Genomic DNA, 27,195 nt, shown 5'->3' on the forward strand with positions numbered 1-27,195 from the left:
TTGTATTATACTCCATTGTCATACAGTTTTTCACGCCCAGAGTCGAGCATGAGGTTGCGTTGGCTGAGTGTTGAGTTGGCTGAGTGTTGAGTTGGCTGAGTGTTGAGTTGGCTGAGTGTTGAGTTGACTGAGGTTGAGCTGACTGAGGTTGAGGTTGAGTTGACTGAGGTTGGGTTAGCTGAGGTTAGGTTGGCTGAGGTTGAGTTGGCGAAGTTAAGTTGACTGAGGCTAAGTTGGCTGAGTTTGAGTTGACTGAGGTTAAGTTGACTGGGGATGAGTTGACTAAAGTTGAGTTGGCAAAGGTTAAATAGCTGAGGTTGAGTTGACTGTCCCCTTTAAATCTCCTTGGCTGCTACTTCCCCCACTTCGATCCTCATCCAGAGCCGCTGTGCACGAGTTAGCGCATCGCTGCTCATCGTGGCCACCAAATGTTATGAACCTGCCGAATGTGTGACGTCACGGAGTCATTACTGTTTGCTCTTAGCCTCAAGGCCCCGTCGGTGTGCTACATCCTCGCTGCGTTTGGTCCACTTCTCAGCTTGCTCGTAACCTTGTAATTCACTGATTGATTGGGATTTTTAAGGCGTCACAACTGGTCGAATATTCATTGCCAATTGCTGAGGGTAGAGGCAACACCCATCCTGCCTTCAAAGCTGCTCAGTAGTGGTAGAAGTGTAAATAGCTACCCAACACAAGGTCCCTATTATTTCCCATCTGTCGTCCCTGTCTGATGAACACTTTAACGTTTGAAATCGTAAGTCGTAATTGACCTATCGTTGTGTTACATAGTGTTGCATTCTAATTATGGAAATACTTATCAGAGCTGGTGTGTGTAGAGAGATAGACAAATATTTGGAGCAACACTCAGCCGGCTTTTTTGTTTTCGTTTGTTTTTGCCCTTGAGCTGCTTCCTTTACTGCGAAAAATACATCGACAGATAGATAAATAGGTAGATAGACAGATAGATGGGTAAACAGATATAGAACAAACGTGATAGGAGGAAAAAATAGACATCATCGTAATCCCCGACCTTGTGACTTCGTGCCCTCCGTGACTCACTGTCCTCGCCGCGACCTGCCGTTAATGTAGGGCGTCCCCGGGGGCCTGCTGCTGGGGGGAGCCTTTGTAACGCTGACCTTGGGGTGGCTCAGGTGCGGTGTAGGAATACAGGTGCGACTCGGGTCAGGCAGGTGTGGGCTTATCTCCCAGGTGATGTTGGCGTTCCCGATTATGGTGCGGCGAAGAACTGAGCGAACGTGAGGCAAGAGTTTGGTGGATCGACTTGACAGACAGACAGAGAAACAGGAGGAGGCTTGACAGACAGACAGACAGACGGGCAAACTACATAGAGAGTGAGGAGAGCTTGTGAGTGAGTGCAATGTCATTTTTTTTTTAGCTGGCAACACTTGAGGAACGGACAGGCACAGACGAGCAGATAAGATGAAGAGATTATATGGGAGTGGAAGAGTAGAAGGGAGGACGATGGACATGGTTTTTAAGACACACACACACACACACACACACACACGCACACACACACACACACACACACACACACACACACACACGCACACACACAGACACAGACACACACACAACCCTCCTACCCACACACACACGCAAGTCCCCCCTCTCCTCATCCCACCACCCACCCCTCACACACACAATTTCATGTAGCCTGCACCGCGTCTCATCTGGGCCGGTGCTCCTCAACGCCGCGGTGCACACTAAACACGATAATGACTAATGAGAGAATCCCGGCCTCTGCGTCCTCTACTATCCCGCGCAGGCACACGGCTCGCGGGGCGCCTCCACGGACGGCAGGAGCGACGGTGGGACTTTAGCGAGGTTCAACACCCGACGCGGCCTTGAGATGCAGTGAGCTCGTCTCTTCACAGTCTCGAGTCACGTTAAAAAAAAGCTGAACAAAGGAAATTATTGTCTCCATCTTTTAACCCTCTCAAAATAGGTCTAGAAATGTTGTTATCTGTATCTCAATCTGCAAAATAGTAATGGGATTTTAGTTTACGATAAAAAAATAATGATGCGTCCAGATAGTATTTTAACCTAAAGAATGTGTTGACTGGAGACACTATTTGCTTTGTTAAGTCCTTGATTTTAAATAAGAAAATAAAATGGCACGCAGATAATATTTTAACGTAATAAGTGTGTTGGAAGGAGACACGTTTTGTTTTTCTCGTCGGGGACTTGATAAAGAATAAGAAAAATAAAAAGAAATATAGTCGAAATAGATAAATGGAATACAGTCCGGAGTGGCAGCAGGACCGTAATTTAGATGAGAACCTTTTTTTTTAAGCCACGGAACAAGCTGCAGGTCGCCGTAATGGTCCCGTCCCGCCGCCAAGCACAGCCCTGACGCGTCTTACAAAACTTAAGTGAGTGCGTTGTGTGTTTGCGAAGGTTCCGAAATACCTTGAAATTGCCCCGTTGCGTCCTCACCCCCTCCCCCCCCCCGCACCACCACCACCACCAACAACAACAACAACAACATCCATTACCACCACCACCATCATCTACACACACAACTCCACTCTACTACCTGACATCATCACCACTACTACCAACCTCCACCACCACTAACAACAACAACACCAGCACTACCACCATATAAACACCACCACTACCTAAATCCCAACCCACCATTCCTTACCCATACAAAACCACTAACTACTTGACATCACCACCACTAACACCACCCACCAACAACAATATCCACCACCTCCATCTAAATCACAACACCCACCACCCCTAACACCCACCACCAACATCACCTCCCCACGCCCTCACCTCCCCACACCCTCACCCAGGTAGCTCTGTGCACCCAGCGAGCATCATCCCGCCCGGCGCCGCGCAGCCTCCCCGCCGGTGGCCTCGACAGGGTGGTCCCGATAATCTGACGAGGCCCTGTAATTATCAGCTACAGACCCACCGTGCCGAATCGACGCACCTGGGGCCGTAATGATGATGGGGGTTGGGGTGGGGGGGGAGGACGGATGGTAAGCGAAGAACACACACACACACACACACACACACACACACACACACACACACACACACACACACACACACACACACAGGTAGTACTTGGCGTGTCATTCCTTGAGTGGTCTGTATTTATCTTCTTGTATGACTTTTATGAAGATCTCTGTTTAAGTGCTGTCGTGTCGTCTTGTGTGTGTGTCGAGGTTGAGAGAGAGAGAGAGAGAGAGAGAGAGAGAGAGAGAGAGAGCGAGAGCGAGAGAGAGAGAGAGAGAGATGAAGCGTTTCCTATACAAGATCGACAAGGAGTGATTCGCTTTCTCTCTCCGTGGCGACAAAGGCAACTTGCTGGTCACCGTCACACTCCCGCCTCTGCCTCCCTGTGCTGTGACGCGGCACGGGAGGAGGAGGAAGAGGAGGAGGAGGATGTGGTGGTGATGGTGGTGATGGTTGTTGCGGTGTGAAGGGATTTTTTTTATTCCTTTCCATTTCGCTCTTTCTCACTTACTTTCCCTCTCTCTCTATCTATCTATCTATCTATCTCACAACTTGGTCACGGATGATTGTAAAGTAATATATAAGAGAGAAAGAGAGAAAAAAAGGAAGGAAAGAAAGAAAACTACCACTAGAAATATACAACCATTCCTAACTACCAGCCAACCATCCATCCATCCATTCAGACACACACACACACACACACACACACACACACACACACACACACACACACACACACACACACACACACACACACACACACACACACACACACATAAACAATTTCCCCATCACCAACACGCCTCCATTGTGTCACCAGGACTCTGGTTATGACTGACAGGAAACAGAAAACCTACTTACGCGTCTGGGCGGTAAATGGGCTGGCTGCTGGGCTTTTCGTCTCCAGTTTCCTGTCGGCCCAAGTACCGCCCGCCCTTCCCTAGAAACATTAGCGTCACTCTTATGTGTCTAAAGAGGCCTATTGGAAGCGTTACGAGACTCCTTGCGTAGGTGCGTAATAAGTTTTCACAGACTGAGGTTTACTGGGGAAAGTCTTTGGCGTTGGGTATTCTTTTATTTTTTCGTATAGAGCTAGGAGGATGTTAAAAGTCTCTTAGTGTCGTATTAAACATTTCGGCTTTCCTAGGAGTTTGGGACATTTCTAGGGGTAGTTTTATGACCCTGATGGTAGTTTGACCCTTCTTCTGTACCTTGAAAATAAAATACCACTCATGAGAGCCCGACTGACTCCCTTTTTGGCCTTTAAAAATAGTTGATGTGAGAGCCGAAAGCGTCTAATAACAATACCGACCTCAACAGAAGAAGAAAAAGAAGTCACGCTCTGGAATACGTGGACTGTCCCCTCTGTTACTGTTTTGCTCTTTTAGTCTTTTTTCTCCGTCTCGCTCTTTTTCACGTTTTGTTGAGCGCGCAGCGTGAGGGAACAAGGGAAAGTGACGTGACCAGAACGGAGGAGCATTACACAAGTACGTAGTAAAGGCGGTGAAAGTGACTGAGTATGTATATGAAAGTTTGTTGGGAAGTAGTTTGTGTTTGTGGGGGAGGGGGAAGCAACGGGACACAAGCACGCACACCAACTCCCCCCCCTCCACACACACACACACACACACACACACACACACACACACACACACACACATATACCAACACCCTCCACACTCACACCCACACACGCTAACAAACACATCAATTTCCAACAAAACAAAACAAAACAGCGTGACGGATCAGTTTGGGTGTGGCGCAAATGACGTTGCTTTTAAATTATCACCTCCTGATTAAATGAAGCAAAATAACAAACCTATCAGAGCGTGCGCGAGAGCTTTACACTTCTCTGGATGGGTGGCCGATGATTGAGTCTTCGAAAGCACACGATAAATCTTTTTAGTAATTCATGAAGGCTTGTTAAAGGTGAATGTTCGCAATGGAGGGAGGAAAAATTATGGAGTGGAATGATTACTAAACCTCCAGATGCATATATTAACCACCACCACCACGATCATCATCATCATCATCATCATAGTCGTAAATATCAAAGATGTTAAGAACTTATAGAAAACGGAGGAAGGGTTCACTTAATTTAGAATGCCTATATACATACAATTTGAGAATTAGTGAAGTTAGAAAAAATGAAGAACAGTCGACTTGAAGAAAATACACTGTAAATACGTAATCAGCACTAGAAGAAAGGCTTACTGAATTTAGAATGCCTCATACTACTTGTAATTTGAGGATTCGTGAAGATAGAAGAATGAGGAAGAACAGTCGACTTGAAGAAAAGAGACTGTAAATACTTAACCAGCATATGTTTCTTTCCACTTTGCGCGCGCAGGTATAGAAGAAGGCGGTCTCGATGCCGATAACGCAGATTTTGCTTGTGACGGTGCTAGCTAGAGGCGTGCGTAAAGTCGGTACTCTTTAACGTTTTCCACTCTAACATCAACCATTTCCACAGGACAAAAAAAAAAAAAATGCTAAATGCGTTCTCATAATTTTTTTCACGTTCACGGTATAGAAGAAGCCTTGCCAAACTACCGACGGGGTCATCAAAGTACCCATCCATGCAAACGCCCAAATCTCCTACGCAAGCCTTGTCAAATGTGTGTGTGTGCTTGAGCGACGAAATGTTTAATAATATGACCGTAAGGCAAAGATGTGGAAGGATGTTGGGAGTTGGACCGTCGGAGCGTTTTACATTTCCAGGCATAGATGTGAGTGCCAAAGACGTGCGTATATAATTAAGATGTTGAATAATGTTATGAAATGGACCGTCGGGAAGGTTGTAGAGGTGAAGATAGTTGAGAGCGGCAAAGGCGGGCGTACTCGTATATGCTAAAGATGTTGAAGGAAGTTGAGATCGACCGTCGGGGAGATCGAGGGAGAAGCGTAACCAGACCCTGATTAACCCACAACGAAGGGCCGATCACGAGGTGTACACGGCAAATATTGGTTCCTGAACGACTCACCGGGAACGTGCGTGTGTGTTTGTGTGTGTTTGTGTGTGGGTGGAACGTGCCTGGGCGATGAAGACTACGGAAAGACGCGGTGAGGGGAGTGTGAAAGAAAGATGCTAATTCGTGATGGTCGCTGTTGGCTTGTGTTCTCGCCTCATTGAATAGACTGCTGGGGAGAGGGAGAGAGGAACCTGATCTGACACGCGACACGGCTCGGCTCATACTGGAGGCGAGGGTGTGTTGGTAATGCTGTCTTTGTGTGCGTGTGTGTGTGTGTGTGTGTTGATGAATGTCGTGCTTATGCAATTACGATGAGGATGAGGATGATTATGATGATTAGGAGAAGAAGAAGGAAGAAATGTGTGCTGCAGTCTTTGTGTATGTAGATAAATGTGGTGCTTGTATGAGTACGATGATGTTAATGATGATAGTTAGAAGGAGAATAGGGAAAAGAAATGGTAGTAATTGTAGAAGCAGTAGAAATTGCAGGATTAGTTGGAGCATTAGTAGTTCTTGTAGAAGTAAGAGGAGGAGGAGTAGTGATAGGAGGAGGAGGAGGAGGAGGAAGAGGAAGAAGAGGAGTAATAGTATAGCGTCCATAAAGAGAAAGTATTGAAAGAACGTAAATCTCAACTTGGCCGCCGCCTACGCCTCCAGGAAGGAAGACAACGCCGCGTCACGCCTCCTCCTCCTCCTCCTCCTCCTCCTCCTCCTCCTTCTACCCCGCCGCCTCTTACTTTTAGTTTTTTTTTTTTCCTTTTTTTTGTTTGTTTGCTTCCAACCTTCAATCCCTTTTCTTAGATTTCAATTTTGCTTCGTCATTCCTGCTGCCGAAATAACCCCAGGCCTGAGAGAGAGAGAGAGAGAGAGACAGCCGATGGGGGGTCATATTCCGGTGTATTTCAAGATTATGTAAAAGTAAGAAAAGAAAAAGAATTTATCTCTCTCTCTCTCTCTCTCTCTCTCTCTCTCTCTCTCTCTCTCTCTCTCTCTCTCTCTCTCTCTATCTCTCTCTCTCTTCCTTCCTTCCTTCCTTCCTTCCTTTCCTCCCCCCTCCCCCTTGTCCCACGCTCTCCTACTCATCCAAATCGCCTGTTGTATTGTTCCCTTCTCCTCACATCCTCCTTGCTTCCATTCTCTGATCCTCCTTTTTCTTGTCCTTTTCTTTAACTGTCTTCACCACGTTATCTACTTTCCTCTGCCTTCTATTGTTTTTTTTTTTGTTGTTTTTGTTTTTCATTCTTCTTTCCTTGTTGGATCACCTGTGCGTTATTTTTTTTTTATCATGTTTCATCATTTATTTTCTTACGCTTTGATCTTTTATACTTTTATTCTTCGTGTTGTTTCCCCCTTTTTTATATTCATACTTTTTTTTATATCATTTCATTCATTTCTCTTTTGGTATCATCTTCTCACTAACTACCTTTCATTCTATACTCCCTCCTTTTCTTTATTATATTCCCTCATCACCCCTACAAACACTCCTACACAACCCACACATACATCCCCCTTCACCCACACACAGACAACCCTCTCCCAAATCACCCCCCCCCCCCCTTCATACATTCACACTCACGAGGACAACAACAACACAAGGGTGGCTCAAGGTCTTCCAAAGTCTCGGGAGGTCCCTTGTGTTGTCGGCGTCCGGCGGCCAAGGCGACGACCGAGGTTATAAAACGCCGGGTGCTCCGCTAACGCCTCTTCGGACCCGCTCATAAACAAAGCCTGGGGTGTTGAGGTGGAGAAGGGAAGGAGGGAGGGTGAGAGGAGGACAGGTGGGAAGGTGGGAGAGAGAGAGAGAGAGAGAGGGGATAAGGTAGAAGAGGGAGGGGAGGAGGTGGAGAAGGTTAGGTGAGAGGGGAAGGGGGGAGGTATAGTAAAGGTAAGGAGGGGAAGGAAGGAAGGAGAGATGGAGGTGATGAGATGAAAGAAGGAAGGTGGGAGGGGAGGAGGGAGCTGATGAGGTAGAAGAGGGAAGAGGGAGTGGAGGAGATGGAGGTGTAGTGAAGCTAGGAAGGAAGGAAGAAGGGAAAGGGAGGAAAGAGGGATGGAGGTGATGAGATGGAAGAAGGAAGGTGCAAGGGGAAGGAGGGAGGTGTAATGATGGAGGAAGAAGGAATGGAAGGAAGGAAGGAAGGAGGAAGGGACGGAAGAAGCCTACCACACCTGACCACTCTTTTGCTTCTCACCTGCTGCTCTCGACCGACCTTGTATCTCTCATTTTCTCCATATCCTTCCCTCACCTTTATTCTTTTTCTCCTTCCCTCTTCTTCTTGTCTCTTCCCTGGTCATTCTTTCTGTGGGACTCGCTTACCTGCTGTTCTCTCGCCTGCTCCTTTTCTGCATATCCTTTCTCATCTTTATTTATTCTTTGCTTTTCACTTCTTCGTCTCTCTCTCCTTTGGTCATACTTTCTTTGGGACTCACTCACCTGCCCCCCTCTCATATCTCTCTTCCTCTACCTGGCTTCTTTTTTTTCTTTACTTTCTCCATTTCCTCAGTCTTATCCTTCTTCTGCTCCTTCTTGCTCCTCATTTCTTGTTAACATCTGTCATATTCTATCCGTGCTCCTCCTCCTCCTCCTCCTCTTCTTACTTTTCTTTCTCCTTTTTGTCCCTCCATATTCATTCCATTTTCCTCCTTCTACTGCTCCCATTTTCCTCTTCTCCCATCCTCCATCTCCCTGCTCTTTCTTTCCAGGCCCTTTATCTTCCCACTCCTCCTCCTCCTCCTCCTCCCTTCCCTAACCTGAGGACGTCTCCCATTGTTGTTTGTGGACGTGACTGACCCACTGTGTGTGTGTGTGTGTGTGTGTGTGTGTGTCCATCCCATGGTCCATCCTCTCCGAACCCTCTCCTCTCTCACGCCAGGATGTTTGGCCCCCGTCACGAGAGAGAGAAAGAGAGAGAGAGAGAGAGAGAGAGAGAGAGAGAGAGAGAGAGAGAGAGAGAGAGAGAGAGAGAGAGAGAGAGAGAGAGAGAGAGAGAGAGAGAGAGAGAGAGAGAGAGAGAGAGAGAGAGAATCATATCTTCAGCATCTTAACTCCATCTTAAAATACAGTGCAATGTCATCCTTAGTATATATGTTTAAATTATGACCCTTTATATATATATATATATATATATATATATATATATATATATATATATATATATATATATATATATATATATATATATATATATATATATACTACAAACTACCACCAGGGTCAATAAACTACCACTGAAAATGCCCAATAAGGCCTACGAAAGCATTGTCAAATGTGTGTGCTTGGGCGCCGATAAGTTTAAGTATACGGCATCAAGGACCACTTTCACAGTTCGCCGTGATGGTTTAGTAAGCCTCCACACCAATACGAATGACCTCAAAAATTCCTTATGTAGTGTTTTGCGTTCATAATAAAGTTAAAAAAGTTGAGGAAAACATACTATAAATCTCTTGTGTATCTAGTGCTGCATTGAAAACCTAACCATTATGGAGTGTAGAAGATTAGACAGTTTGGTTTGGACGATTACAAAGCCACTGTGTTGGACTGTGAAATTGGCTCCAAGTCACCAAGAGAGCAACGAGCGCAGCGTCACCAAGCGTGCTCCTCCCTCCCTCGCCTCCTCCTCGTGATCCGATCCATTACCTCGCGTGTGTGTGGGAATGCGTGAGACCTTCCCTGCTTCCTCTCTTCCTACCTTCCGACGTTCGTTCCTTCCTTCCTTTTTACCCACGTTTCCTGCATTTCCTTGTGATTCTCTTCCTTCCTTCCTTCTTCTTCCTTCCCTTCCTTTCTTCCGTAGTTCCGTCCTTCCTACGTTCCTTCTTTCCCATCTTTCCTTGTGCCTCTTTTCCTTAGTTCCTTCCTTCCTTCATTTCTACCTTCCTTCCTTCCTTCCTTCCTTCATCCCGCTTTCCCCTCTTCCTTCCCTTCCTTAATATCTTCCAAACTGTCTTTCCTCCACCTTTTACCGGCACGAGAGAGAGAGAAAGAAAGAAAGAAAGAAAGAAAGAAAGAAAAAGAAAGAAAGAAAGAAACATCATAGAGACAGAAACTCGGATTTGGTGAGTCATGTTTCATTGTTGGAAGTATACGTACACACACACACACACACACACACACACACACACACACACGCACACGCACACTAATCTCTCTCTATCTCTCTTTCCATCTATCTATCTATCTCCCTCTCCAAAAGTTCCGTACCGTCGCCCGAGAAATACACGACCAAAGAAAAAAAAAAAAAGGAAAAAAATAATGAAACAGGAGGAAAAACTGGACAGCGGCGGAAGTGAGCTAGTGACCACAGGGCTGGCTTCTCACGCTCAAATGTTCTCTTCCCACCGCGAATTATTCCTTAGGGGTGGGTGGGAAGGGGAGCAAGAAGGGGGGGGAGGAAATGATTTATATATAAGACGTGATTGTCCTCCTGAAGGCTACTGAGAACATAAGCAAAAAAAAGATGACGGTGAGTATGAGGAGGAGGAGGAGGAAGACGTTGACGAGGAAGATGAGTGAAGGAGGAGGAGGAGTAGTAGGAGGAGGAACAGAAGGAGAAGTATGGGTAGAAGGAAGACGTTGATGAGGAATATGAATGAAGTAGGAGGAGAAGTATGGGGAGGAAGACGTTGATGAGAAAGATGAGTGAAGGAGGAGGAAGAGGAAGACGAGTGCAGAAGGAGGAGGAGGAGGAAGACGTCGACGAGGAAGATGAGTGAAGGAGGAGGAGGAGGAGGAGGTGGTTGTAAATACCATCATGTCCAGTCGTTTCCTTCCCTTAAAACCACACGCCACTCTGGACTGACTTACCGACCGAGTGACAGGGCAGGCGTGTGTGTGTGTGTGAGGGAAGGGAGGGAGAGGGAGAAGGCAAAAAACAAGAAATGGAGAGAGGTTGCATTTCATCTGTCAATAGCAACCGGTCTTCCCATCGCCTATACTCTTTATTTATTTGTCTATCTATCCTCTCATCTTACATTTTTTTATCACCCTCACTCCACTCATTTCGAATTCCCAAATAAAAATAAATCGACAAGGCAAGACTCACGAACATGTATTGGCCTTTACAGAGACTAAGTTCACCGTGGAAAAGAAGAAGAAAAAAGGAGAATAAAACAAAACATCTCTAGTATCACAACGAACAACACAAAAGTCAAGGGCAACGCAGCTTTTTATTGGCTTTTCAGAACTCAGTAACACATTCAGAGTCAAGGGCATGAACGTAACAAAGGCTTGACTAAACGCATTGTTACATATTATTTACGACGCCCTGGAAACCCTTCACACGCCTCGCTTCACACCGCCTTGCAAAACTGGAGGGAGGGAGGGAAAGAGAGATAAAAGGAGGGAGGGAGAGAGAAAGCCGTGAGGGTAGAGGAATGAGTGTGTCTTAATCCTTGTTTCATAATCCCGGGAAAAAAAGGAGGCAGTTAGGTTTTTTTTTTTATCGTACTTAAATCGTCGTTGTGCCATTGCTGAAACTTTCCTCTATTTCTTCGTCTTCGTCTACTTCGTTTTTGTTGTCTTTTCCTCCTTCTTAGGCGTTGTGTTCTTCGTATTCTTTTTCGTCTTCGTCTACGTCTGCATTTTTGTCTTCGCCTACGTTTACCTCGTCTTCGTCTTTTCCTCCTTCTTCTTCGTCTTTGTCTTTTCCTCCTTCTTCTTCGTCTTTGTCTTTTCCTCCTTTTTTCTTTTTCATCTTAGTCTGCGTCTTCCTCTTCGTCTTCGTCTACATCTTCTTCGTCTTCGTCTTCATCGTCTTCTTCATCATAACGCACGAGGAGGCTAGGCTACGAGTTTCCTTGCAGCACCAACTCACCAACTAAAAAAATAAATAATATACGAAAAGAAAGAACGAAAAATATTACTACACCTTTTCCTTGCGCCATGATCCCGCGAGAAAATACGGGCCAGTAGTGTTTGTTTATTTGTCTTTGCCCCCCGCGCACCTTTACGTCAAGAAACAACTATACACACCAATGGAAAAAAAGATATAAGAAAAAGAAAGAATTGCTACACCTTTTTCCCTGCGCCATAATCCTGCGAAAATACAGGCAAGTGACGTTTTTGTTGATTTTTGTTTGTTTATTTTTCTTTGCCCCGCGCACCTTTACGTCAACAAACAATGAGTATACACACCTCAAATCAGCGAGAATGGAGATTAGAACACGTCATTTCCTCCCTGAATCTCTCCCCTCACCCTCCTCTTTCTCCCCTCCTCTCTCCCCAACGCACTCACTAACACTCCCTCCCACCCTCCGCCAGAAAAACGTCGCCTTCCGGTCTAAAGTTACGGTCCAGTGCTCCATTACGTACGTTCCTGTGATTTACAGTTCCTGATTCCTGCTGGCAAATTCGGGGCCCAGATAAACCACCGCGCTCAAGGAGAGGGAGAGAAGGACAACGACGGTGATGACGACAACGCAAGAAATAACGAATACGAATGACGAGAGTGATTATGGACGACAACAATTGCAGACGTAACACTGGCATTGAGAAAGAATGGCATTAACAACGACAAAAAAACGGCAACCAGGTCACAACAAGAACACAAGAAACAGTGAAAGAATACCAATACCGTGACGAGAGTGATGATGGTTACGCGACATCAATTGCAGAAATAACGACAGCATTGAAGAAGAGTGACATCAACAAGACAAAAAACGACAACGCGTCACAACGAGAACACAAGAAACAGTGAAAGAATACCAATACCGTGACGAGAGTGATGATGGTTACGCGACATCAATTGCAGAAATAACGACAGCATTGAAGAAGAGTGACATCAACAAGACAAAAAACGACAACGCGTCACAACGAGAACACAAGAAGCAGTGAATGAATACGAATACCATGACGACAGAGAGAAGGATAAGAACATAAGAACATAAGACTGACCACAACGACACACAGCAGCCACAGCAATGTCATAGAGAATAGATTATAATTACAGCAAAAAAACGATGACACCAACAACGCCTGAACAAATTTACAACGATGCGTCACGTCAGTCTTTGTCGCCTCATGATCCTCGTTTGTGACATGGCAGTGGCAGCGTCAGATCAAAACTCCATGGACACACACAAAAAGATAAAAAAAGAAAAGAAAAAAGTAAAGGAAAAAAAATGACATCAGCTGCTAGTTTTCCTCGAGGTCAGATCCATGAACACACACAAAACAAATAAAAATAGCAAATAAAACAAAGTAGAATTAAGAAAATCAATAAAAATAACAAGCAAGCTGCTACTTTTCCTCCAGTGCTACGGTTTTTGTCCCTTTTTTTCTTTTTCCTTCAATCTGCGGCCGATGAAGGGGCGGAGGCATCGAGGCGCTGGAGTGAAGAAGCCGTGAGGTGGAACTAATGGGTGCTGCGCGGCCTACCTGCTGCCTGCCTGCCTGCCTACCTGCTTTCCTGCCTTCCTGCCTTCCTGCCACCGCCCTCCCGGCCCCCCAGCCACACACACCTGCCTCCTGTCACCGCTGCTTCACACCCTCATCCCTCACCCCACTAACTCTCTCTTTCTCTCTCTTTCAAAAACTAGCCGTAATCGCTCTTCCGTAACATAAAGTAAGACAGGAAGAAGCCAAAAGACAGTTTACTCACGTGGTGTTGAAGCCAAGACGTTAGTTATTACAAAAGGACGTTTACATACTCTCGCAGGGTTTCCGAATGTGTTGGTTGTTCGTTTCTCCAAGTACGTGGAAATTCAATTTAACATAAGAACATAAGAACGTAAGGAGTCTGCAAGAGGCCGGTTGGCCTATACAAGGCAGCTCCTGTACATTCAACCCCACCTTACCTCACCATCCATGGCTTTATCTAACCTCTTCTTGAATGTATCTATGGTATTGGCACCCACAACATGGCTCCCAAGCCTGTTCCATTCTCTACCACGTTGCTTCATGATACTTTGGCAAGTCATTTATTTGATTCTGCTGTTGTTTCAGCGTATTATAATTCTTGTCACGCATACTTTTTGTTTAGTTATGCGAAGAGGTAGATTTTTTTATTATATTTACGATGATGTATTGAATTTTTTATTAGTTTTATTTTTTCATTGATTTTTTTTGCCGCGGGAGTCGTCACAGCTTGGTTGCACGAGTGTCCCTGTGCGTTTCCTGTTCGTGGCTGCGCCGGACACACTAACGCAACATAATAACAGTTACAGCCACGCCGCGTGCGCCAAGGCCGGACCTGAAGGGAAAGCTCCGCCGCCGCGCTGGCCAACTTCGTGCAGCCAGCTGGCCGGATTTGACCGCCCATACGTGCTGTCTCGCGGCGGCCACGGAGAGAAAAAGAGAAACAGAAGAGCGCTCAACAGGGTCACCGGACCGCTCCCTGCATGACTCGTGAATGATAATTAAAAGAAAGATCATGAGAGGAATATTTAAACTCGTGCATGGGAAAATTAGGACAGCATCATTAGGAACAGACCCTCACGTATCGATGAACGATTCTCATTCGATGTTTTCTTTGGAGTAAATCCGATCCTTGAGACGAGACAAGGAGACACAAAGCGAAATGCACCTGGCAACAAGTACATAGGTAGCTTTTTTTTTTTAGCCCTTCCTCTTGAGTGGAGACAGGAAATGTTATCGCCGTCTTGTCTTTCTCCTTCTTCCCCTCTTCATCTTCCTTCCCCTCCTTGTGACTCTTTAGAAGCACACAACGCACTAGTGTCACAAACATCAGAATTAAGAGCAAACAGGAACGGTCCCCAAGAATCGGAACCGGGGTCGCGCCGGTGGGGAAGTCTTGCGGCGTCGGGCAGGGCGAGAACTGGTTTACCATTTTATTGTTTACGACTGACGGCCGCCCTCGCTCATCTGTCAGGCCGTCGGTGCCCCTCGATATTTCCACGTCACACGAGATGAACCAACGGGCATGCCTGTATAATGGATGTGTACTTTTCTCTTTTTTTGCATTGAAGTCAGTTGAACACGTGTACTGAAGGTGGAGTCATCGCTGGGTTGCTAAGGGTGAGGCGAGGAGGCGAGGTGGCGTGCCGTGGGGTGGTTGTTGGTTCCGTCCGAGGGTGTGGCTGGGTAGGGAGAGGTTTAGAGGACCCGGGGCACTGGGCATTGGTGGTTTGGGAGGGGCAAGGGTATACCAGTGGACCGGGGGGAGGGTGGAGGGAAGGCAATTCGATGCGCTGGGTATATATAGGCATCTGGTGAAAGGAGGAGGAAGAGGAAGAAAAGAAGGAGGAGTAACACATGAATGAGCAGGAAGGGCGGGTAGCAAGAAGCCTGTGAGTTAAAAGAAAAATTAAAAAAAGAAATGGCTGCCTGTGATAACGAGGAAGAGGAAACGGAAGAAAAAATAAGAGGAGTGGAAAAAGAGGAAGGAAGAGAAAATAGAACGGGAAATAGCAATGATTTGAAAAAAGAGAAGGGAAGAAGGAAAAGGAGGAAGGGAAAAGAACAGATCATAGTGACGAGTTAGAAAAGAGAACAGAAAAGAAAAAGATGAAGGAGAGAAGAGAATATAAAACAGCAATGAGTTAAAAAAAAAGAGAAGTGAAAAGAAGAAAAAAATGGAAGTTGAGGTAAGTTAAAACAGAAGAGAAGGAAGAAGAAAAAGAAGGGAGGAGGAAGGAGAGAAGTTAAAACAGAAGAGAAGGAAGAAGAATAAGAAGGAAGGAGGAAGGAGAGAACGGGAGTTAGCGGAGTCCAAAAAAAAGAAGGGAAAGGAAAAAGAGGAAGGAGAGAAAAGAACGGGAAGTAGCGATGACTTTTATACGTGACGACGACGATAACCCGTTTATAGGGCCGTGAAAAATGGAGGTGGCGGCGACGGTGGTGACGATGACGGTGGTGGTGGCCGCAATGGGTTGTATTTTATGTCTTGACCGAGTGTGTTGTGGTGGCGGGCACGTGAGGCTCTTTAGCGAGTGACCGAGATCGGGGCATCGGGTTAGCGCTGATTCTGGGTCACGTTCCGGATAGAGTTGTTCATCCCGTGTTATTGACTAGGCTAAAAACACTGTGGTAGGCGTGTTAAGCTTCCTCCGTCACCATAATACGGCTTTTCGCCAAGACTGGAGCCCCATTATCTGTCGCGTTTTTGCCGAAGAGAAGTGTTGGTTTGGTTAGTTAAGATTCTCGAGCTATTAACAGCGCAGGAAGGGAGGCAACGAGGCTTAAAGTTTGGATATGAACGTTGGCCATTATCAGCCATGCAGCGAACCGAGACGAAGAGACGTTTTATCAAGACGAGAAGCAAGAAAAGAACCTAAAGAAACAGTTCAAACGAGGTACACTTTTGCAAGACGAGAGGCAAGAACAGAAAGAAAGAAAGAAAGAACAGTAACGAGATACAGTTTTGCAAGACGAGAAGCAAGGAAGAAAAAAGAACAGAAAAGAAGAAAGGAAAAACCTGAATGAGATATAACTTTGCAAGACGAAAAGCAGAAAAAGAAAGAAAGAAAGGAAAAAAAAGGAAAATAAGAACCTGAGCTAGACAACTTTGCAACACAAGAAGCAAGAACGGAAAGAAGAAAAAATGAACCCAAATGAGATGCTTCACTTTTGCAAGACGAGAAGCAAAACCAGAAAGAGAAGAATGGAAAAAAAAATACCGTTTCCATCCTTTATGCTTGAGGAATTAATTTATATTCGCAAGTGTGTGTGTGTGTGTGTGTGTGTGTGTGTGTGTGTGTGTGTGTGTGTGTGTGTGTGTGTGTGTTCAACGTAAGCTCAGCAAGTTCTTTCATTCGCTTTATTTCATTTATTTTAACCAGTTTTTTTTCAGGTTTGTTGTATCGAATTTTTGAAGTACTTGTTTGTTGACTTTTCTTGTTGATTGTCGTGTTGAATATTTTTCTTTTTACGTATACAGGTTTTTTTTTTATTTTTTTTTTTATTCTTACCAGTGTTTGACAGGTAATCGGAAGCTCCCAGCACTGCGTTCGAATTACATGCAAAGAAAAATAGATAAATAAAGAGTGGAAATAAAGAAAATACAGAAAGAAATAAAGAAAAAATAGTCGCTGAAAATTGTTTTTTGTATGCAGTTCGATTTTATTCTTTTCAGTGTTAACAGACAATCGAAAGCTTCCAGCACTGCGTTCGAGTTACCAACAAAGAAAAAAAGAAAAAAAGAAAGAAAGAAAAATAAAGAAAAGAAACAAAAACAAGGAAATAAAAGTAAGATAAAATTGAAAGAAGGAAAGAAAAAAGCAAAGCAAATTAAGAACCGCGCCTGCAAAAAAAAAAAAAAATAGAAATGAAGAAAATAAGAATAATAAAGAAAGAAAGAAAGAAAAATAAGATAAAATATAAATAAAAGGAAAAGATAAAAAAAAACTAAACCAATTTTGGACCGCGCCTGTCTGCATTGGTGTCCCGGCTGCGTCATATCCACAGGGAGCGCCGAGGCTGAGGAAACTGATGTGGCTGACTGACGGTTTCTCGCTCCTATTTCGATTTTCTCTGGGAACGGCGCCTGGAAAACCGAACCAAGGCGATCATTGAGATTATACCAAAAAAAAAAAAAAGGAAAAAAAATCCCTCCTGCTTATGCAACGGGAGCGTCACGACTTCCTTTGTCAGTCCCTGCTTGAAGTGCGTCTTTTTTTTTCTTTTTTTTTCTTTGTTTTCCTGCGTTTCTGATCGTCATGGCTTCCTCTTTTTTTTTTGCCTACTTATTCTTGTTATTTATTTTCTTGTATTGAAGATTGCTATCGTTTTCTTGTTTCCTATATTTTTTTGTTTCTTTTTTTAAGTATTTCTGGTTGTTATGGTTCCTTGTTTTCATTAGTCTTCTTGTTTTGTTTATTTTCTTTGTTTATGTATTGGAAATTGTCGTCCATGGTGTTTTTTCCTTTACTTTTTCTTGTTTTTACTCTTTCTCCGCAGCCTGATATTTTTCTTTAATTTCATTTTTTTTATCTTTTATTTTGCATTCAAGATTGGCATTGTTTTACTTCCCTGACCATCCTTACTTTGTCTTACGTCTTCTACTTCTTTTCTGCGTTCAAGATTATTCTTTCGTCTTCTTGTGTTACTCTTTCTATATCTGCGTAGTATACACCAAGAAGGAATAAGAGCCGAATCCTTCTATACTTTTTATTCATACATTTTATCCTCACCTTTTCATTTTTGCTTTTTCCATTACTGCTCATTTCACCCAAACACATGTTACGCCTTAGTCACCTGCGGCGCTTTTCGAGGTAGGGAGCGAGCGAGCACACCTGCCCTCCTACCTACCTGGCCATGCACGGGTTAAGCGAAATGTCGATCAGAGCACAGGTGGTGATTGTACAAACACATACACACACACACACACAAACATTGATACAAACATTCGTGAGGGAAAACTCCGCTACTTATGCATTGAAACTCCCTCGCCCGGAACTGCTCAGCCCAACCACCCACCTCTCCTCCTCGTTCTCTCACGTTCTCCTACTTGCTCTTTCTCCTCCGCCCTCCTCCCACGCTTCGCAGTTCCAACCCATCCCCTCCTCTCCCCTCCTCATTCCCACCGTCTCTCTCTACCTCCTTCCCTCCTTCCCCCCTTCCTCTGGCCCTGTTCCACCCCACCGAAGTTTTATGATCAACTCTCTGGTTGTTTGCAATGTTATGTGCCTCTCTCATAGACGGGAACGAAGGAAACACTCGATTCTAGACCCACAAGCTGTCGTGTATGCCTGTCCTTTTGCACTCTGTATAAGCCATCGAGTGTCTTTTTGGATTAAGTAAAGTCTTACCATCTCCTGACACTACCTATACCCGCTACTACAACCTCACGGATTTCATACATTACCTGTTTGTCTGTCTGTCTTAATTTCTGATACTGCACTTCCTCTTCTATACAGGCCCGTGAAACTCGTATACTTTAGTCATGAGTTTGTTATAATGCCTTTCCATCTGTCTGTCTGTCTGTCTGTATGTATGTATGTATGTATGTATGTATGCCCCTCTCTATGAGCTCACTTTCCACCATTGACTATCTTCTCGCGTGTCTTCTGAACCCAGTGAACCTTCCTCCAATACACACCTTCCGCCCGTGTTGTGGGTGCGGCCTTCTCCCGACTCCCGCCCCTTCACCCATCATCCCTTTGCTCCAAGCCGCAGTGCCATTATATCCCTTTTGTCGGTGCGGCGCCGCGAAGCTTCACCTAGTCAGTCAGTCAGCTCATGTTCGCTAGCGGATTTGAAGCTTAGTCATACACCTTTCTTTCGCTTTGTTTTCTCCTACATCTTCTCTTCCGCCTTCTTCTTCCTCCTCCTCCCCTTTAGCCACCCGAAGACAGCACCTATTGTGGCTCAGTTATGGGTTTTGGGGAGTCTTCCATCCCGCTATTTCCTTTTCCCGGCACCTCACTTACCTGACGATACTTAAAACTTTGAGTGAAGGGCGAGACAAACAGACAGACAGACAGAAAGATAGATTTAGTTTTTTCTCTAATAACTAAACATACAATTATTTTAAGTCCTGCTTCGGGTACAGTTGTGATAAAAGACTCGCTAAATGTAGATAGATAGGTAAATAGATAGATACATAGATATAGATAGATAAATAGATAGCAATAGTAGTAGTAGTAGTAGGGGTAGTGGTAGTAGTAGTAGTAGTAGTAGTGGTAGTAGTAGTAGTAGTAGTAGTAGTAGTAGTAGTAGTAGTAGTAGTAGTAAAACTTGTTCTTGTTGTAGCAGCAGCAAGAACAACAACAAACAGCAACCACATCGGGAAGGCACCGTGCATAGCTTTAAAGGGATAAAATTGCATGCTGCATATGTAAATAATAAACACTTGATTTACATCGTCTCTGTATGGACTGCAATATTATTTTCTTATGCACGTCTTTCCTCCTCCTCTTCCTCTTCCTCCTCTTCTTTCTCATCCTCTTTATGGGGTTGTTCCTGCTCTTGTTCTTCCTCTTCTTCTACATATTCTTATTCTTAGCTCATTTTCTTATTATTATTATCCTCTCCTCTTAAATTCTTCTTCTCCTCTTTTGTTCATCATTTACTCTTCTTCCTCCTCCTCCTCCTCCTTTTTTCTACGACTCCTCTTCCTCCTCCTCTTCGGCTTTCTCCACTCACGATCGCCTTCATTCCTTCACACACCTATTGTAGACACGCCCCCCCCCCCCCCAGCATCCTCACCAAACATCTCCACCCCATTTCTATCAGGCATCAAAGGGGGGGGAGGGGGGGCATTCCATAGAGGACTAGGGGAGGGCAAGGGAAGCAAGGGGGAGCGACGACCCCAAAATGAAGGTCATGGAATGCGTGGGAGGAGAAGGTATCGCCAGGTGGGAGGGGGGAAAGGTGGGTAAGGTGAGGGGGGGGGGGGGGAAGGGAAGGTATGGGTGGTGGGGAAGGCAAGGTGGGAGGGGTGGAAAGAGAGTTATTTATGTTCGTATGTAGATTGGTTTTGTAGTGAGGGGGGGTGGGAGTGGTTTGGGTGTGGTGGTAGTAACCGAAGTAGTAGTAGTGGTTGTAGTAGTAGTAGTAGTAGTAGTAGTAGTAAAAATAGTAGTAGTAGAGGTGATCATGATATTGGCACTGATACATGAATTATACATAAGATTCACGATAATATAGAATAATTACTCTCATTATTATTATTATCATTACTTGTCACTGGCTTGTTGTCCACTATGCTATACGCTCTTTATAACTCTCCTTCTACCTTTTTCTGCCCCTTCCTTTGGCTCCCCTTCGTGTTGTGGAGCGAAGAATAAAAACCCGGTGGCTGCTAAATCTCCGTGTTGCTGGTGGACAAAAGCGCGGAGCCTATGTCCATAACTATAAGCGATTGGAACTTACCGAAAACAAAAGAAAACCGTCGTAATGTATTTTGGAGGATTAACGTGTCGACTTCAATCGTTTATATTTACTGTCTTTGAGCTGGAAAATAAATGACTGCCTATTGCATTATTAATTATCGCATATCCAATACTTATTCCTTGTAAAAGTAAATGGACAAAGTAAAAATCTAATAGAAGCGCACCATGTTATAGACACGCCTTTTAGAGAGAGAGAGAGAGAGAGAGAGAGAGAGAGAGAGAGAGAGAGAGAGAGAGAGAGAGAGAGAGAGAGAGAGAGAGAGAGAGAGAGAGAGAGAGAGAGAGAGAGAGAGAGAGAAAGAGAAAGAGAGAGAGAGAGAGAGAGAGAGAGAGAGAACGTCTTTAACCTCAGAAATATACGTTCTGAGTAACTTTTCCAAGCTACGGGGGGAGAGGGAGAGAGAGAGGGAGGGAGGGAAGGAGAGAGAGAGATGTGCTGGTATGCGGACGGCAGGTGTTAGCGGTGGAGGTGGCGGCGGCGGCGGTGGTGGTGGTGGAGGCAGATACAAGAGCACGTTGCCTAACACAGCTTAGTACGGGGTGGAATGACTGCGCTGGGGGGTATGGGGGGCTGGGGGGCTGGGGGGCTGTGGCTGTCTGTGTCTGTCGGTGCAAAGGTAGCGGTGTGGTCAGTGTGGCGGTGGTCAGCTTGTGCGGGCGAGCATTAGCCACTTAACAGGTAACTTCTGACGGTGAGTAGACGCGTGAATTAGACTAACCACAACTGTTTTTTCCCCTCCCTCCCTCACCCTTCTTCCTCCCTCCAATCCTTCCCTCCCTCCTTCCCTCCCTCACCCTTCTTCCTCCCCCATATCCTTCCCTCCCACCCTCTCTCAGCAATTACTTACACACCGCTACTTTTTATTTGTGTCCTCGTTTTGCTGTACTTGATCAACGCGAACATTAGCTACTTAACAGGTAACTGCTGACGGTCTTATTTTAACGTTTTCTCTTATTCCCTCCTCCCTCTCACTACGTACATACACACCGCTACTTTTTATATATGTGAGTCCTCTTTTTGCTGTATTTGATCAACGTTTCAGGCTATCAAGAACCTTTTTTTGAGGTGTAAATTAGGGTATCTATAAAATTTGCTTCCCCTCACACCCGCCCCCCGTCCCTCCTTCCTTCCTTTCTTCATTGCATCTATGAGAACGCAAACATCGTACTTCATCAACGCTTCGGGCTATCAAGAGTCTTTTTTGTAGTGTAAATTAGGGTATCTACAAATTTTCCTTCCCCTCACACCCGCCCCCATCCCTTCGTTCCTTCCTTCCTTTTTTTGCATCTATGAGAGAGCACACATAGTATTAAATCAACACGTCTGGCTATCAGTATCAAGGGTCTTTTTTGTAGTTTAAATTAGGGTATCTATAAATTTTGCTTCTCATACTTCCTTCCTTCCTTCCTTCTTTGCATCTTTGAGCGCACACACACACCGCTTCCTCCTCCGCCTCGTTTTGCTGTTTTGGATCAACGCTTCGGACTATCAAGAGTTTTTTGTAGTGTAAATTAGTGTATCTATTAATTTTGCTGCCCCACCCCATCCCTGTCCCGTCCTTCCTTTCTTCCTTCTTTGCATCTCTGAGCGCACTCATACCCCGTTTCCTCCTCTGTCTTGTTTTGCTGTGTTTGGTCAACGCTTCGGGCTATCAAGAGTCATTTTTTGTAGTGAAAATTAGTGTATATAAATTTTGCTTCTCCCACCCCATCCCTGTCCTTCCTGCCTTCCTTCCTTCTTTGCACCTCTGAGCACACACACACCCCGCTTCCTCCTCCGTCTTGTTTTGCTGTGTTTGATCAACGCTTCGAGCTATCAAGAGTCTTTTTTTGTAGTGAAAATTAGTGTATCTATAAACATTGCTTCTCCCACCCCATCCTTGTCCCGTTCTTTCCTTCCTTCCTTCCTTCTTTGCATCTTTGAGCTCGCATACACGCACCGCCGCCACCTCTGTTCCCCCTCCCTCTCTGTCCTCCTCCTGTGTATATTCGATCGTCGCTCCAGGCTACTCAAGTCTTTGCCACGATTAACGAGTGGAAGTGAACGGTGCTTTAGCGTGTTCTCGGCGTGCGGGCTGACTAACAACAAGCAAGGCAGCGAGATTTATCGGTCTGGCTAGCGTCTGTTGCTGGTCTAATTCACGAGTCTGGTCTGGTCTGGCGGTGGCTCGAGGACAAACAAAAAAGAAAAAGAGAGCATCGTCTGGACCATGCGCATATCTTATTGGTCATATTCTTCGGTTAAATCATTCCTTGGTCATGGCTTTCGTTTATTGGTATACGTTGGAGCTTCGCGGAATGATATATAGGAGTAAATGTTGTGTTACGTGGTGCGAGGTGCAGTTCTGAATCCCAATGAGGTTTTACGTGATTAATTGCCTCAGTAAGTCTTCGTGCGTGGAGAGTCCGAGGGATTCACACACGGGGACGGTGAGAGAGAAGAGATCGATGCAGGTAGAACATGTCGAAATTCAATGAGACAAGAGCTGAGTAGAAAAAGGGAGAGGGAAAAAGGGAGGAAGAAGGCGGCAAGAGAGCTGCAAGTAGGTAACGGTATAGGAGAAGAGTGAAAAGAGGAAGGCGCAGTAAGGTAGAATACGACAGGATTTACATAGAGACAAGAGGTAAGCAGGAAAGGGAGAGAAAAGGGGTAGAAGAAGACAAGAGAGCTGGAAATATAGATAACGGTATAGGTAAAGAGTGGGAAGAGGAAAGGAAATGAGAAGGGAGGGAGAAAAGGGAAGAAGGGAGAGGGTGGTAGATGGCATAGGAAGCGAGGAAATGAAGTAAGAGGAGCAAAGTAGAGAGGAAGAGAAAGAGAGAGAGGGAGAAAAGGAAGACGAAAGATGCTAAGAGTGTTGCAACTTTGGGAGTGTTCTGCTAAAGGAATATATAGCAGAAGGGAATTATGATTATTTGTGTCTCTGTCCCTCTTCCCTCGTAAAACTGTATCACTACGCGTCCATAAGTAATACAATGAAAGAGTTTTTGATATGGGAAGGTGTGTGTGTGTGTGTGTGTGTGTGTGTGTGTGTGTGTGTGTGTGTGTGTGTGTGTGTGTGTGTGTATGCCAAAGCAAGCCAAGATGTAGCACTCAAGATAGTGAAGAAGAAGAGGAGGAGGAGGGGGAGGAGGAGGAAGCCACCGCCAAGCCCTTCAGAGGTAGAAAGGAGGAGGACTTTGAGGAGCCGGGAGGATTTATCGCCTCTCAGTGGTCACATTTCCTCACGCCTGCGGCCATCGAGGGTAATAAGAGTGTGGGGGAGACCGACAGACAGACAGCGGCGAGGCAGAAGGTTGGAGGACATTTCCTGCCTCACCGTCCCTTGTGTGGCCCCTTCCTTCCCTTGCTTCACGGAGGTAGAAAGAAAAGAAGAGTGTTTTCTTTCATGCAAGGAGAAGAAACCGTTTGATAGGAGAGAGGGGAGGGAGAGTAAAGAATAACAAGTTCTACATGATCCACTCTCTGCATGCTTCACGGAGATAGAAGGAAAAGAAGAGTGTTTTCTTTCATGCATGGTTGTTGAAAGGAGAAGAAAGCGTTTGATAGGAGAGAGAGGAGGGAGAGTAAAGGGTAACGAGTCCTACATGATCCACTCTCTGCATGCTTCACGGAGATAGAAAGAAAAGAAGAGTGTTTTCTTTCATGCATGGTTGTTGAAAGGAGAAGAAAGCGTTTGATAGGAGAGAGGGGAGGGGGAGTAAAGGGTAACGAGTCCTACATGATCCACTCTCTGCATGCTTCACGGAGGTAGAAGGAAAAGTAGAGGGCTTTCCATGATTCACGTTTGTAGAGAGAAGCGAAGAAGGGGTTTGATAGGGCAGAGAGCAGGAAGAGTAAAGAGTGCCGCGTTGATCCTGCTGACATAAGAACTATAAGAACATAAGAACGTAAGGAGTCTGCAGGAGGCCGGAAGTTGCTTATATACAAGACAACCCTGAGTGGAGGAGAACAAGGGGACGCCCACGTAACTCACGGTTGGGTCAAGTCGATCACTCCTACCACGAAGGACTTGGGATGGATAGGGCAGCTGCGTGGGAACTTGCATGGGGGGGACCGTCGAAAGTGGAGGCGGCCAGTGAGTGAAGCGAGGCACCCCCAGGCGTATGCTCCCCGTTAGTTAGTAGTTAGTATTCTCTACATGCTTCACGGAGGTAGGAAGAAGAGTGTCCCCTTTCACGCTCGTAGAAAAGAGCAAGTGGGTGTTCCATAATTCTAGCGTTTGATAGAATGAGAGAAAATGTCCGTAAGAGAGTAAGAAAGAGAGAAGAAAGTGTTCATAGGAAAGAGAGAAGCAAGATTTCCATCATTCACTCGTTGAGGAAAAAAGAGGTAATGGAGTTTTTCATCATCCGTGCGTATAGAGAGAAAGAGAAAGAAACCATGACATCCGCCTATACACACGTAGAAAGTAGAGAAGAGGGTTATTTCTAAAGGCTTATGCAATAGTTTAAAAGATAAGATTTTAGTGGCATACAGATTCTGGGTGTAGATAGGCTTGTATATCCTCTGGTGTGCGGGTGATGCGTCGTTCTCTCATTACATAATCATGGTGAAAGTAGACCAAAATGCACCCCATCTTTTAACCCGCAGAATGGATCAGTTTATTCCCCCTCCTTTCCAACTCCTCTCCCTCTCACCGCCGCCCTCTGTCTGGCTTACGTATCATATTTCTCTGTCTCTGGCGCAGTGAAGAAGGACGAGCATGCACCCCTTCTTATGTCCCGTAGAATGAGTTGGTGATTTCCTTTTCTCTCCCTTTTAACACACTCCTATAGATGTATCGTGTTATTTATCTTGTTTTCTTCTCCACTGTTCTATTGTACTGAGGATGGACGAATATTCAAACTTACTCATAGGGCGTGGAATGAGTTAGTATCTTTTTTTCTTTCTTCTCTTTACCACTGTCTCATAGATGTATCGAGATATGTTACCTTGTTTTCTCTCTCTATTTTTTGTTATATTGAGAATGGACGACTATGCATCCTTACTCATAGCCCGCAGAATGAGTCAGTTAGTTTTCCCCTCTCCGGCTCACCGCTGCCTCCTCCCCTTGCCTCACGTGATCGCCCCAAAACAAAGGACGCCACAAAGGGCTGGGGAGGATCATGGTCGAGGGGGGAACCCGATCTCAAAGCCGCTTGTGCACTGTTAATCCTCCTCCGCTCATCCTCATCCCAAGCTTCCTCGTCCTTATGGAAACACGCACGAGACAGGGCCAGCGATGGGGTTATGAGGGAGGAACGTAAATAGAGAGTGTTAGAGTGAGACCAAGGTTAATATCGAGGCGAGGGTCACAGGACAGAAATTGCGAGCCTACCTGGGGCGTGGAAATGCGTGATATTGCGAAGTAACAACATGGGAACGAAAAAGTAGAAGACAAGCCCATTAATGAACAGACGCTTGTAGACGTGTAGAGGACAGTACACACAGATATAGGAAAGCAAAGGTAAAGTGATGACATGATGTTTTATGGTGGAAAAGTAACATCAACAAGGAAAATGAAAGATAAAAAGGACAATTCCAGATATAGACAGTAATTAGCAGTACAGACAGGTAGAGAAAAGCTGAGGTTAAGTGGAGACATGGAAATGCTGTATGATGCGAATGTGACAACGGCAAGGGAATGGAAAAGTAAAGAGGACAAACCCATATATGAAAAGTAATTTGCAGTACAGACAAAGAAAAAAAGCAATAGGGGACATTGGCTGAATTACGTGATACCTCAGCGTTCGTCCCCCCTTCTTTGTCCCCTCAGCCTATAATCGGTACGGACCCATCACCCCGGAACACAGGGCAGGTGTGACTTCCGGGTTGCCACAGTTTACCTTCCTCAAGTTTCCCCAGGTACCCAGTTATCGATCAGCCCGAAAGGGAGGATGAGCAGCTGGAGGGTTGAGCGCCGACTGTCCTGGGCTGGATCGAACCTGAGTATACAGATTCGTAGCTAGGCATGCCAACCACCATATCACAGAGGCGCTAGATAGAGAAACGAAATGAGAACAAATTTTATTGAGTCAGTGGACGAAATGAGTGGTTTATGATATTAGTGTCCGTATTTTCAAGGATGATTTTCTTATTTCTCCTTTCGTAAACTCTAATTAGCAGTTGTTATTTTTTTTTCAACACTTAAATTAGTATATGAAATCAGCAAACAAGATCTTTATGTACCTTTCACGAGCAAACAAACAAACAAACGTACACTTACTCTCACTCTTTACATGCTTTTATGGATCTTATCAGTGACGATTAACCCAATTCCCTCATTTTCGATAGAGAGAGAGAGAGAGAGAGAGAGAGAGAGAGAGAGAGAGAGAGAGAGAGAGAGAGAGAGAGAGATAAAGATAAAGATAAAAAGATAGAGAGAGAGAAAAGGAATGTGTGTGTTTGAAGCAAGCAGTGGAAACTTGGAGATAGGAAAGGGGTTGTGCTACT

The 27,195-nt window shown here is 45.1% G+C and overlaps 1 protein-coding gene across 1 annotated transcript in view; it reads left to right on the forward strand.

Moving 5' to 3' along the window:
* The window catches only part of LOC127005681 (uncharacterized), an 82,293-nt gene that overhangs the window by 21,637 nt on the left and 33,461 nt on the right, over window positions 1-27,195 (forward strand). The gene's annotated exons all lie outside the window — the stretch shown is intronic.

Source organism: Eriocheir sinensis, chromosome 3 (assembly GCF_024679095.1).
Source record: "Eriocheir sinensis breed Jianghai 21 chromosome 3, ASM2467909v1, whole genome shotgun sequence".
In the NCBI taxonomy this organism is placed as follows: domain Eukaryota; kingdom Metazoa; phylum Arthropoda; class Malacostraca; order Decapoda; family Varunidae; genus Eriocheir; species Eriocheir sinensis.